Raw genomic sequence first — 12,755 nt, 5'->3', positions numbered from 1 at the left:
ATGCACAATTGCTCCTCGGCCTGCTTTCATTATATGACCAAAAAACTGGTGTCATTTATGGTTTTGGTAAGGGTTATTTTAGTCAATATTCAATAACGCTGGTCGGTTGAGTTTTTGTGCTTTTATTAACCGTGGTTTGTAAACCAGGTGATGCAACACTTTAAGGGTACGAATGGTGAAGGGACACGTCTTCGTTCTCATCTCTTTTTTATCAGACGTGACCATGTGCGTGGTGGGCCCCACACATAATTATTAATGCTTAAAGTCGCAATGGGACTGAGTTGTGACCACGCGCGCCGCCTCCGACTCAACCTGGCCGGAGGTCCTGGACCCGGAGCACTAGGATGAATCAACTCGAAGACTCGGGAGATTCAGTTATTTACTGAATTCGGCCGGAGCGAGGTGGATCCGAAACATGAATCGACTTAGGGTCAGGGGAATACAGATCTCAAGAACCCGATGGGTTGCACAACCCACGCTGGGGGAACCCCTTATATATATATTTATATTTTTGCCCCTGCTTCACCCCCGCACTCGGGTTTTTTGGAAGTGCCGAATCCCCGCACCCGCACCTGCACCTGCACCCGCACCCATGTGACATAGGTTTCTCATATACACAAGCATGTATGTATTCATTATTCAGATTGCAACTGCTATTAGTTTATTGTTTGTTTGTACATTTGCTGATTATTGAATCATAAAATATGGCAAAATCTGTTTCTGTTATTTTGAGTCTTTCTTTTATCAAAGAATGATACTTGTAATCTAATTTTCTGTGTTAATATATATTTTCTTATATGCATTTTTGCACTTGAACAATGAAAAAAGATGTAGGATGGGATCATGAAGCTAAAGTTTCAAATCCCACTAAAGATCCCAAACTCGTAGGACATGTCATTTGCAATTACTGTCATAAACAGACTACAGGAGGCATCTATAGGTTAAAACATCACTTAGCAGACACAAAACATGGTATAAGCATGTGCGAAGCTGTTCCACCTGATGTGAAAAGTTTTTTTCAGAATCATCTAAGGGATTAGAAGCAAAAAAAAACAAACAAGAGGAAGAACAAAACAAGTTGGATATCGGGAGGAGTATTTATTTTGGATCAACAGGCGATAATGTGAACAAAGAAACCAGTGGATCATGTAGTGATGCAAAAACAAGCACAGGTGGTCCTATGGACCTCTTTGTGAATAAAGAAACACGATAAACCACAATAAACACTGCTTTCAAAAGTGATGAAAGAAAAAATGTATGTCGTGCCATTGGTAGATTTTTTTATTCAAATGCTTTATCATTTAATCTTTGCAACAGTCCATATTTTGGTACAATACTAGAAGCTATTGCAAATTATGGACGAGAGTTCAAACCGCCTTCTTATCACGGGATAAGAACGTGGATTTTGAAGGACGAGGTAGATTGTATTCACGAATTTTTAAAAGAGTTAAAAAAAAGAATGACCAAATGTTGGTTGCAGCATTATGACAGGTGGTTGGACAGATGGAAAATGAAGAAACTTGATTAATTTTCTTGTGAACAGCTCATTTGGGACAATATTTTTGAAGTCCGTTGACATCAACGACATGAAAAAAACTGGTGCAAATTTGTGTAAATTGTATGAAAAAGTTGGTGAAGTAATGTGGGGCAATTCATTACAGATAATGCATCAAATTATGTGGCAATTGGGAATATGTTAACAGTAGGAAAAACATGTTTTTGGACACCATGCGTAGCGCATTGTTTGGATCTTATGTTAGAAGATATTGAAAAAATATCAATTTTTAAAGATACAATGGAAAATGCAAAAAAATTTACAAGATATATTTATAGTCATGCATAGGTATTAAATTTGATGAGAAAGTTCACAAAAAAGAAAGAACTTCTACGTCCAACCATCACTCGTTTTGCCACAACATATCTCACACTTCATAGTATTGGATGTTATAAGAAAGAGTTGAAGTCAATGTTCTTATCTTCAAATTTTAGATCATCTAATTACTATAAAAAATCTGATGCTAAGAAGATTTCTTATATTGTTCTTAATGATCATAAGTTTTGGTTTGCCATATCATATGCAATTAAAGCTACATTGCCTCTCGTGAAAGTGTTGCGATTAGTTGCTGCAGATGAACCTGCAATGGGATTTTTGTACGAGGCAGTGGATAGAGCAAAAGAGAAAATTGCTTCAAACCTTGACAAGGTTGAAAGAAAATATAAACCTATTTACGATATCACTGATAGACGATAAGACTTGCAACTTCATAAGCCTTTGCATGCAACTGTCTATTATTTAAATTCACATTTTCATTATGCTGACCACTTCAATCCGGATGGAGAAGTTATGAGTGACTTTTATGATTGTGTTGAAAAATTAGTTTCTAATCCAAATGTTCGGTTGAAAATTACAACACAAGTCGATGCATTTAAAAAAGCAAAAGGGTTGTTTGGTAGAGAGACAACTCTTACAACAAGAAAATTAAAAAGTCATGGTAAGTTTGCAATTATGTTGTTTGTTAATTATGACATTCTTAATGTTTTTATCAATTTTGTATTGTTTTATTTGAATGCAACTGATTGGTGGAGTTCATTTGGGCACGAAAATCCTGGGTTGATGAATTTTGTAATTCGAATTCTAAGTTTGACATGCAGTGCATCGGGCTGTGAGAGGAACTGAAGTATTTTCTCATTGGTTTGTGACTTTGTATTTTATTTTTGAAATACATTTTTATAAGTGTAATTATCTTATAATTGATTATCAATTATTTGAAATTATAGGTGCATACAAAACGAAAGAATAGACTTGAACAAGAGAATATGAATGCATTGGTTTTTGTAATGTACAATATGAAATTAAGAGAAAGAAATACGAGGAGGAGGGCTACCAAAGACCCTATATGTCTAGATCATATAGACTCAAACGATGAGTGAATTGTAGAGAAGGAAGATTCAGTGTTGCCTAGTGATCCCAATTGGTTGGAGGATTCATGGTTGGATCCGAACTTCGACATAAATACCATTGAGCATGTGCCTATTGAAAAAGTTACTTCACCTCATGATTCACAAGCTGGTTCTAGGCAAGACAGGTCTTCAAGAGATCGAAGTAAAGCTAAATTCCTTTTACCTTGCTATGAATATAAATATATTTTTTAATTACATAAAATAAGTATTTAATACATGATTTTTTATTACAGAAAAAAAAGCAAAAGAAGTGACCGAGGATGTGGAGGAAGAAAGTGCTGATGATGAAGACTCACAAAATTAAGATGAAGGCGAACCTATTTATATGGATTCCTCAGATTATGACATTGAAGACTTAGATATTGATGATGACAAGACATAAGAAGAGCCTAGGCTCTAATTCATATCATAGACTTATGGGCATTTATATATTTTTTTAGGTCTTTCAATTGCAATTGTGAATGCTAACAGTCTCATTTTGAAGAGTTTTGGACAAATATATTAACATTTGGTTGTTAATGCTAACATGCATTTTCTAATTATGACATTGTATTGTTAATGCTAAGATGCATTTCGTTGTTAATGTTAATTTTTAATTTAATGAATGCCCATGTTTTATTTTTTTAGATACTTACATAGATCAAGTTGTTTCATTAATGTTACTTTTACATTTTAATCTCATATTTTTCAGTATTTATTTGAGATTTTTTATTTTCTGTTGGTTGTTGCTTCATCAATAAAGTTTTATTTATTTATTTATAATTTTAGATATTTTTTATAGCTTTTTTAAGTTTTAATTTTTTTTTTAATGCCTCGCCTCATATTTTGGTGGAGCGCCTTGCTACGCCTCAACGCTTTTTACAACACTGGTAAAAACATGAGTTCTACTTGAATTAGTGCCATAATCGAAGAACAAAGAATCATTTGTAGTCATATGAAAGGAGATTTCAGAATCCAAGAGCTAAAAAATCTTACCAAAAGGAAAGGAGGAAGAAACCGCGACACCCCTTGATGAAAGATGATGAGGTTTTGAGAAGCGATTGTAGAGTTTCCACCAATTGGGACAATGTCATGGTTTCAATGTATTTGGAATCTCCATTGGTTCCATTCTTGTCCTCTTGGAAAGCTTCTACTAATGTCACCTTGTTTTTATCCCTTCTTTTGAACTTTGGGACATAGGGCTTGTGCCATGTTTCTTCGTAACCATGACAAATGAATTTTTTGCTTTCATCATCATTATGTTGCCTCCCAAAATGAAGCTTGGTGAAATAAGGAGACCTATGTTAAGATTAATGTAATATAAGTATATATATATGTATACGTATATATATTGTTTAATATATATATATATATTGTAATAGTATATATTATTATATATATAATAATATTATATATATATATATATATTGTAAATATATATAATATATTTGGGAGTTAAGTCAAAGCTAGTTTGACTAGAATTCTAGCCATTGGGGGGTTTCTTGGTCTTGGTATCTTATTCGTCTTTTAATATATGTTTTTGTGTAAGCATGTTTACATGAAATATATGTTTTGATTATGAATATGTATATGTTTTGAAAAAAGTCATGAAAATTATATTTTACATGAGTATGTGGTTTTCTTTAAAATCTTAAATACTATGCTTATATGTTTTTCATGTTTGCAAAATACTAAGTTTTGTTGTATGTATTTTGTTTTATTGTAATGATCATTGGTACCCTTAAGTATGTATCAAAGCATGATTATTATGTATATTATGTGAATTTTATGTTAAATAGTTCCTCGAGAATCTCTATTAATGTTACATGTCATTATTGTCTCGTAGTAGACTTATGATTTGAATCTAAATAGCTTCTTTCTAGATCATATATATGGTTCTTATTTTCTCTTTGAGAGTCATTGGATCCTTTGTATGTGATATGCCTTAGTGCACTTATTCCTTGATTGATGTATTCATGAATTCTTTTTTGAAGAATTGCTTATATTAAACATGATTCTTATTTGCTTATTAAAGATTGTAAAAATTGTCATGGGACATATGATTGCACTACATTCATTCTAAGATTTCATATTCTTTATTGGATTTTTTGATTTGGAACTTTATCTTTTCAAATCGGTTCTTTTTATGAACTCACCTATTCGAAAAATAATTTTCGTGAGTATTTATTGCCTTTTTATGTCATTTATTGTGTCTATCACAAAATTTTATATGATGCATCATTTCTCTTAGCCTTGTTATTTTTTATTCAGAGATGTTGGGGTGAGTTGTGTGTACCTCGTTTTATGTCAGTTTAGATTGTTAACTTATGGTTTGGCTCTAACTTTTAGCTGTTTGATTTCTAGATCTGAGTGTGTTGTATTAATCATTTGTTGTATGACCATTGTTATTATGGATGATTGTAACTCTGTTTATCTATGATGACTATCTATTTATGAAACCATGGAATTTCGAAAGATTGTTAAAATCTTTATTCTTATTGATAACATTAGTTTATCATTACAAGCTCTCTTACCTTTCCTCCTATTGTGTCTCTTATCTAAGTGTCATTATATGTAGACAAGAGATATTTATTCACACCTTCGTGTGTGATTTTAGTCTTTGTTGACATTATGCTCTTGATCTCGTCGCTCATACACTTGATTTTTTAGTGTCATTATATGTAGACAAAAGATGTTTATTCACACATTCGTGTGTTATTTTAGCCCATTGTTGGCATTATACTCTTGATCTAGTGGTTGCTACACTTGATTTTTGAGTGTTATTATATGTAGACAAGAGATGTTTATTCACACATTCGTGTGTAATTTTAGTCCTTCGTTGGCATTAAGCTCTTGTTCTAGTCGCTGATACACTCTTTTCAAGTGTCATATGCAGACAAGAGATGTTTATACAAAACTTCGTGTGTGTCTTTGGCTCTTTAGTGGCATGATGCTTATGCTCTTGTTCTAGTCATTGATACACTTGATGTTTGAGGGTTGAAGGCCTAGGAGGTGATTGCTTATAGTGGTCAAACTAGTGTTTTAATTCGCTAAATTCATTCATTATGATGAATGAGATTTTTAAAATCTCTTTATAATTTTTCCTAAACTCATTTGCTCTTTTATGAGAAATGGTTTTTGAAATATTTTCATGCATTTTGCATTATACTTTAGTGGCATGAGTTATTCCATGATTGATTGTCTTGCATAATTTGTATAAGTTTATGCTTTTTCAAGCATATATTCATTAAAAAATATATTTTTTACTTGTTTGTGTTGCCCTTCGTTGGCTGTTTGTGTTGTCCCATAGTGGACTTGTTCTTTTGCACTTTTGTGCATATATTATGCCTTCGTGCCTTTGTATTGTCCACTCTTGGACTTGTATGTGCTTTTGCACTTTGTTTTTGTAATTTTGCATATTTCATTACATGTTTTTCTAAGCATTTCATTAGTGAAATCTCGTATGTGTATGCCCATAGTGGCTAATGTGTGCATTTGATTGTTCTTGAGATTGATCTCACTTTGTATTACTTTTTCGTAAAACTGGTGCTTGGGCACTTCTATTGTATTTGTGTGGATCTTTATTGAGATCCTTTTTTTTTGCTTATTTCTATGCATGTGTTCTTGAAAGATTATTTATTGTTATTGGTCCGTATGTGACCTCTTCATTGGTTCTAAATTATTGCATGGTTCATTCATATATGCATTAGTTGTTGGTTTAAATATTTCTTCTAATTAATCTATGCCTATTTATATCTTCCGCTGTGTAAAGATGATTTGTTTTTGAGTTATTTCTTCGTAGTATTTATAGTGATGAAAATCTATGATTATTATACATTAATGTCTTTTGTGATAGATATATATGTGCATGATTTTTATAAAATAACTTTAACATTATTTGCATCTCTTTTAATATTATTCTATTATGGTCGAGTTTGTCAATGATTATCATGTTTGTTTGTAGTTAATGACGGTTCAAAATAATTCTTTAAATAATTTTGAAAAATGTTAAATTGATTTATTTTGTACATATCTTATGATTGTGTGCTTGACCATCCTCTATCTATAATATATGAGTATAGTTATTTCTTGTTACATTGCTCTTGTTTTGCTCTCTTTATAAGTTCTTTAAATATTAGCGGTATGGATGATTCTAAAAATATTTCGAGAATATGAAGAGTTGATGATATTGAAGATCTTTTATATAATAGAGCATATGATTGAGCACCCCTTGAAGAGGCACAAAATGGAAGAACTTGATGAAGTCTACGAAGACATCTTGTGTAATGGGTTTCTTTTTTAAAACTCACAGTGAGACATAGTAAGTTTGAGGGGGTGGTGGTGTTAAGATTAATGTAATATAAGTATATTTATATATTATTTAATATATATATTGTAATAATATAATATATAATATTATATATTATAAATATATATAATATATATGGGAGTCAAGTTAAAGCTAGTTTGACTTGTTCCCAATGGCTAGAACTCTACGAGAGAGGTCTTCCAATCTTTATTCCATTTTTTATCTTGTTCTCTCCACTACTTTTCTCTATAAATATTGGTGGGTGTGTGCCTTTGGAAGGTGAAAGAGTGATGGGTAGTTCTAGATATTTTTGAGTGTTCTTGAGTGCATTTTGTATTGAGGTTTTTATGAATTTATTTTTTTATGTATTTTATTATTCATTATGAATGAAATCATTTATTTGCAAAACTTGTATTAGTTTGTATCTTGTTAATATTCAAATATATTTTGATTTGGCATTTGGATTACGATTTGGAATGTCTTGGGTTCCACACTATTTCATTATAGCTTATACGTGTTTGTATTGGCTCCAGGTCTAGAAACAACCAATACATTATCTTTGATCTTCTTGGATTCGAACATGGTTCTCAATCTTGTCTCCTCCATGCATACTTCGGCCAAAACTTCTTCTAGAGGTGAAATTTTCTTGCGATGGATGATAGTGACTTTCACTTGTTCATACTCGGTCCTAAGACCCTTCACAAATTGAAAAAAATAATCTTCAAGGATTTGATTTTTCCTTTGAAGAGAATTATTGGGAGCCTCCCAAATAAGCTCCAACTTGGCCGTTTTTATCCCAAAGTCTTTTAAGAGTACCATAGTACTCTAACAGATTTATCTCGTTGTTTGCAATTATGGATGTGGTCTCGTAAATCTCATTTATTTGCGACATCCTTTTGAGTGTAAGATTGTTTGATAAATACCCATGCTTCATGGGTTCTATTAAATTCAAGGTTGATGACACATGGTTCTTTATTAATACTTCTCATGAAAAGAGAAAAGAACCTTGGCATGACCAACCCAGGGTTACCGGAAGCGCCTAGCTAAAAGGGGAAGCGCGGAACGTCGCGCTTCCGAAGCGTGGGGGGAAGCGTCTCCCTTTTTTGGGAAGCGCGCTTCCCTTTAATGGGGGACGCGTTTCCCTTTAATGGGGGACACGCTTCCCTTTAATGGGAAGCGCGCTTCCCCCTCGCTTCCCCCACGCTTCCCCCTCGCTTCCCCCACGCTTCCCCTGTTTTTTTCAATTTTTTTGTATTTTTTATTTTTTGTTTTTGTTTTTTTCGCTTCCCCCTCGCTTCCGAGACGCTTCCTATGTCGCTTCCGAGACGCTTCCTAGGTCGCTTCCGAGACACTTCCCGAATCGCTCCTAAGTGGTCCCACGCTTCCCCGCTTCCTAAAATTTTGAAAGTTCCTCGCTTCCCGCTCCCGCTTCCCGTATCGCTTCCCGCTTCCTCAACTGGCAACCATGGACCAACCTCTCATTCTTTATGAGCTTTCTTGTAGTCCAATAGTTTTTTTTTTTTTACTTCCTTTAAAAGTCTCTTCATTTGATGAACCGTTTTCTCCCATTAGGGATTTTGTGAGAATAGGTTGAGGTTTCAGTGTGGAACCATCAACATATTGCCACAATCTTTGCCAACTAAGATTCTCTTCACTGTTGATGCGTTCTAGGTGGGCTTAGGTTAGCTTTGGGGTTTAGGTGAGCTAGGTTAGTTTTAGGTGTATTCAAAGTCAAAATCGGGTTAAACAGGGTCGGTAAACTGACATGTTTTGGTAGGAAAATTGGTATGCTTAAATGATGTGGAGGAAAAATCCCAAATTTGGAGGGATTGTTTTAGACACTTGAAGGTGCTAACCAAATCTCAGGGTCAGGCGACACCAGGACAGGTCTGTACGAATTTAAGAATGGGACGGATAGTTCAGATATGGCAGGGTCTGGTTCAGTTTGGTTCTGACAGTGTTTAGGAGAAAATTCATTTTTCTCAAACTACCGCAACCAAAATTTAGGGCAAGGATCTAGACACATGGAGGGAGGTTTTGTTAAAATCTCAGGGCTTAACTCCATTGGGTTCGGGAGATATGAGCTTGGGAACAGGCGATAGGGTTTAGGGTTTTGGACTGGGTCGGGTTGTAATTGAAAAATCAGTTCTCCCTACTGGAATGAAGACAAATGCTGATTTTTGGAGTGGTAGGCTGGGAACACGTAGGAGAACCTAGGGTTAAAGTTTCAGCCCTAGATCAACTTTGGTTAGGAAAATACGCCTCGAGCAAGTTGGGTCAGATTGTGTTGTTTATAACAAACATAATCTAGGCTTAGGACTAGGTTCAACGGTTTGGGAGTGGTCTAGGCTTAAAAGAAGTATTGGTCTAACTTACTTGGTGTGTCTAGGCTTAGTCCATGACTTGGGCAGGGGTTGAGGGTCTGCAGAGCGTTAGTGGTTGGCCAAGGTTCAACGTGCAAGGCTGGGTTGGTAGAGTACACTGAGAAGTTGATGCAGTCCACACGAACCAAGAGTAGAGACAAAGTCTACTTTATACTTAGGCAATTTCAGACCCAATGTTGGTCTGAACCACCTTTAGTTGATAAAGAGAAGAACTCTTAGAGAAGGGTGAACGAGTCAGAGGTTAGGGACTCACAGGGGTAAGAAAGGAGAGAGAGAAAAACATCCAAAGAGGGGGATGCCTAAGAGAGAGAGAGAGAGAGAGAGAGAGAGAGAGAGAGAGAGAGAGAGAGAGAGAGAGAGAGGCATGATCAATTCTCAATTCTGAATTCATTCTTCTATATGATATCATATACTACAAAATGAGCCTCTTATATAGGCTAAGGAGGCTACACAATCTACGAGGTATAATAATTAGAAAACACCTAAAATAGATAAACCTACTCTCCCTAGATAGAACCTTCACTTGGCTAATCAATGTAGAACCCAATTCACAAGATTAGAGAGGGAACCCAAAGGGCTGCACAAGTTCCATGAGGAGGACCTTTAAGAGGGCTGCACGATTCACCGGGGCCAATAACCATGGCTGGGGTGCCCAAGGGGTGTGGCCCACACGTCCTTCCAAGGCCTTCTAGAGAGAACGCCCTATGTGGGTCCCACTTGCATTTAATGCTCCAAGAGGGTGGGGGTGCCCAAGGCCAGACCTCATATTGCTAATGTGGCTGCTGGCTAAGGTGGCTTTCATGGCTGATGTGGCAACACTTGGCTTAGGTCCTACTTAGTGGAGGTGGGTTGCTTTAGATGAAGCTTGGATCTAGGGTCCGAATCTGCCATACTTGGATCCGTTTGTAAGATTTGGATCCTTGAAGTTGGATCTAGACTCTTCCACCACTTGGTCCATATCAAGGACTTAGGTAATGGATTCAGAGTGGGGTCTTCAAGAATTTGGTCCGCATCAACCGCGGTGGCCCACATGTTATAGTTGCTTCCATCAAACTTGATGGGAACAATTGTAACGACTTCTTTGTCGGCCATCTAGAAGGAAAGAAAAAAGGAAGGAGGTGAAGAAAAAGAGGATAACGAGGTGGATGACGAATGATTGAGCTTTGTGAAGTTACGATCCCACGATATCATGAACCATCGACACACGATCCACGATCACACAAACCCACAATCTCAAGAGCCCAAGGCTTTGATACCATATAATGACATAAGAGTGTGCACAAATAGATGCCCGCTAAGGGCTACACAATTACAAATGTGTGCACAAATACAAGAAGCCTCTTATGGGCAAAAACAAAATCACCAAAGATAGCAAGAATACAAGCCACTCCAGGTCTACAACACAAAAAATAAATAATTTTATTATCCAAGTTGCTTAAGAGAAGCATAAAATATGTGGGTTAGCTCCCACATATATATACAAGATACTTTGGGAGAGAGGGAGCTCAACTGGCTGTTGGACTAGCCTAACGGCTATAACAAGAAGTACAAAAATGCCCCCTAAGGGGTAGTACCTATTACAAAAAAAATCAAAATACAATAAAAGAAGAAAATACAAAAATACATAACTCCCTAATATATATATATATATATTAACATATATGTACATATTTAATGTACATACATAATACACACACACACACACACACACATATATATATATATATATATATATATATATATATATATATATATATATATATATATATATATATATATGAAAGACTAAATTAACAAGTCTAGCATTCACATGGTACGAAGAGCTGTATTGAACTGGTTTTAGGATCATTTGAGTTTCATCATAGATGTTTTCTTTGTTTCTGTACTTTGTTGGCTTCTAAAATGTGCACACTTGTATATGTGATGGTACATTATTCATTTGCTTCCATTGTGTTGTTTTCTTAAAAATGTAGTGATATTATCTTGGTATTTTTAAAATATTGACAATTTGATAATACCACAACATTGCTTGACAATATCATGATATTAGCACAGTATATTTAATCTTTTCTATTTTATTAGTTTTATATTTTAATGCCATTTGGCTTTTCATTTATCTATTTATTTTTTAAAAAAACTTTCTATGTTTTGTGTTGTAAAATAATTAATAGAGCCTATTTTTCTTGTTTTCTCTATTACTCTGATTTTTATTGGGTGAGTCTAAAGGCGGTGCACCGCTAGGTAAGGATACATCGTGGTGGAACGAGGATGTCAAATTAACTATTAAGGTTAAAAAAGAGTGTTATAGAAATCTAAGAGTCGTGATAGTGAGAATTTGAAGAAGTATATGATAGCAAAGAAGGAAGCTAAAAAAGTAGTTCGGAACGCGATGGATAAGGTATATAAGGAGGTTTATGACAAGTTGGATACCAAAGAGGAAGAGAAGGATATTTATAGGCTTGCAAAGATGCGAGATAGGAAATCGAGGGATCTGGGTATGGTTAGATGTATCAAAGATGAAACGCAAAGGGTTTTAGTCAAAGATGAGGAGATTAAGGAGAGATGAAAAGATTATTTTGATAAGCTATTTAATGAAAGTCATGCTCAGGATCTTGGAGACTTCTCTGTTCCTTTTCATGAGATAAATCGTGACTTCATGCGCAAGATTCAAAAGAAAGAAATTGCAGAGGCTTTGAAGAAAATGAAATCAAGAAGGACAGTTGGCCCAGATAGTATACCTATCGAGGCTTGGAAGTGCTTGGGAGAGAAAAGTTTAGAATGGTTGACAAATCTTTTTAACAAGATTTGGCGGACAAATAAGATGCCTGATGAGTGGAGGAAGAGTACTTTGGTGTCTCTATATAAGAATAAGGGTGATATACAAGATTGCATAAACTATCGTGGTATAAAACTCATGAGTCATACTATGAAACTTTGGGAGAGGGTGATTGAGTCTAGGTTGAGGAAGGTTGTCATGATATCGGAGAATCAATTTGGTTTTATGCCTGGAAGATCAACTATGGAAGCTATACATCTTCTTAGACAACTTATTGAGAGAAATAGAGAGAGGAACAAAGATTTGCATATGGTTTTTATTGATTTGGAGAAGGCATACGATAGAG

At 35.0% G+C, this 12,755-nt stretch overlaps 1 protein-coding gene across 4 annotated transcripts in view; it reads left to right on the top strand.

Moving 5' to 3' along the window:
• Positions 1 to 12,755, top strand: part of LOC149821397 (transcription initiation factor TFIID subunit 12b-like) — a 63,778-nt gene that overhangs the window by 35,369 nt on the left and 15,654 nt on the right. The gene's annotated exons all lie outside the window — the stretch shown is intronic.

This window comes from Nuphar pumila, chromosome 12, assembly GCF_984573655.1.
Source record: "Nuphar pumila chromosome 12, dmNupPumi1.hap1.1, whole genome shotgun sequence".
NCBI lineage: Eukaryota > Viridiplantae > Streptophyta > Magnoliopsida > Nymphaeales > Nymphaeaceae > Nuphar > Nuphar pumila.
This window is presented reverse-complemented; position numbering and strand designations above follow the sequence as displayed.